Below are 2,229 nucleotides of genomic sequence, written 5' to 3' on the forward strand. Positions count from 1 at the left end.
GCCCTGGAGATTTTTGATTAGAGAGTTAATTGTTGGTGCATTCAATTTCTTTTTCTGAGATGAGGTTAATTAAGTACTTAATTTCCTCTTCTTTTAACCTGGGCAGTTTATATGTTAGTAAATATTCATCCATTTCACTTAGATTATCAAATTTATTTGCATACAGATGGGCAAAATAGTTTTGAATTGTTACTTCAATTTCCTCCTCGTTGGTCAATTCACCTTTTACATTTTTTAATGCTGGAAATAACTTCATATAGACATTGTGAAGAAAAAGATTCAGAAGACAAAAAACAAAGTCATGACTAATAGATAGTTTAACATTATACTCCCTACCTTGAGAAATTATAATTTTTGTATTATTCTTTTTTTTAAATCAAAGGTTGATCTATTTTATTGTTTTTTAATGAAACCAACTCTTTTTTTTCCTTGAAAGAATCTTTACTGTGAAAGCAAAAGATTGATAGTTTTATACACAATCCATTCTGATATACAGTACAATGTTATAATGAACATGGGTTGATAAATTATTCAATGCATTAAACATTTTTTACTAAGTATACTGTATACTGTTTTACATATCTGAAAAATGAGTTAGAAAGTGTTTTTGCATTTTCCTACACCAGAAATTAAACAGTCTTCTTAAAGACAAAAGTCTTTAAAACACAGTTTAGTGCTTAGTGTTCATAGCACAACAATGCAACTTAGTTCAGTGGATATTTTGGCAACACTTAATCTGAGCAAGAACAGGGCTTTCAAAAAATAAGACTTTAAATAGGTTTGTCATTTTAAGGATTTAGTTGTAATATTAGAATGTGAAAAAAATCACTAACACTTTTTAAACAAAACCATGAAATTATTGATTGGTTCATAAGATTTTTATGGAAAGAAACTAATTTATAACAAAAACTCGGCATTGAGTGAATACTCCACTATTTAAGCAAAGTTTACAAAGGTTCAAAGGGTAATAGGGCAGGGCTGTAACGTTTACAACAGCAGACATTTTCTCTTCCTCTTCTTGACAGGGGGTGGGCAAAGAACTCCTCTAATAGCTTCATCAAACATTGTCTTGAGGCCTCGCTGTGTGAGTGCTGAACATTCCAGATACTTTACAGCACCAATCTCCTTTGCTATGGCTAAGCCTTGTGGGTAGGTAATTGGAGTCAGTTTCTTCTTTAGTTTCTCAATTGTGTCTTTATCATCTCTAAGGTCAAGTTTGGTGCCCACCAAAATTATGGGAGTGTTAGGACAATGGTGTCGCACTTCAGGATACCACTTTGCATGAACATTTTCAAATGATGCAGGACTCACAAGGGAAAAGCAAATTAAGAATACATCTGTTTGTGGATAGGATGAGGGACGTAATCGGTCATAGTCTTCTTGGCCTGCTGTATCCCATAAACCTAAATTCACAGGTTTTCCATCTACCATAACACTGGCAGAATAGTTATCAAAGACAGTAGGGATGTATTCCCCCGGAAAGGCATCGGTCGTATAACTGATCAGTAGGCAAGTTTTACCTACAGCTCCATCTCCTACCACCACACACTTGATGGCCTGCATCTGGGCGGCTGGCGGGGCTGCCGCGGAGGCGGCGAGGCGGGCGGCGGGAGAGGCGGCGGCTGCCGGGGGCGCCCGGGCGGAACGGGAGACCCGACGAGCTCCGAGCGGGCCGCGCCGCGACCGGGACAGGGGAGCCGCGGGGGCGCCGGAACCTGGATGGAGGGGGTCCCGGGACCGCAGCCCGCGCCGCCTCGCCCCTGAGCCGACGAGCAGCCAGCCGATCTCAGGCAGCAGCCACCAACCAAAGCTGGAGGAAAACTCGAAACCAACTCTTAATATTATTTATTAGTTCAATAATTTACTTATTTTTGATTTTCAGAATTTCTAATTTCATATTTAACAGGGAATTTTAAATTTATTTTTTCTAAGCTTTTTGTTTTTGATTTTTGCAAGGCAATGGGTTTAAGTGACACGCCCAAGTTCCCACAGCTAGGCAATTATTATTAAGTGTCTTTGAACTCAGGTCCTCCTGACTCCAAGGCCAGGCCAGTGCTCTATCCACTGTGCCGCCTAATTGCCACCTCTAAGTTTTTAATGCATTGATCTCTTTATTTTATTCATGTAAACATTTAAAGATATAAAATTTCCCCTAATAATTGTTTTGACTATAGCCCACAAGTTTTGATATATTATCTACTTATTGTCATTATCTTGGATGAAACCATT

General features: G+C 38.7%; 1 pseudogene; it reads right to left on the reverse strand.

Moving 5' to 3' along the window:
- Positions 1–824: 824 nt before the first annotated feature.
- Positions 825–1,593, reverse strand: LOC141497508 (ras-related C3 botulinum toxin substrate 1 pseudogene; annotated as a pseudogene).
- Positions 1,594–2,229: the final 636 nt, after the last annotated feature.

The sequence above is a fragment of the Macrotis lagotis genome, chromosome X (assembly GCF_037893015.1).
Source record: "Macrotis lagotis isolate mMagLag1 chromosome X, bilby.v1.9.chrom.fasta, whole genome shotgun sequence".
NCBI lineage: Eukaryota > Metazoa > Chordata > Mammalia > Peramelemorphia > Peramelidae > Macrotis > Macrotis lagotis.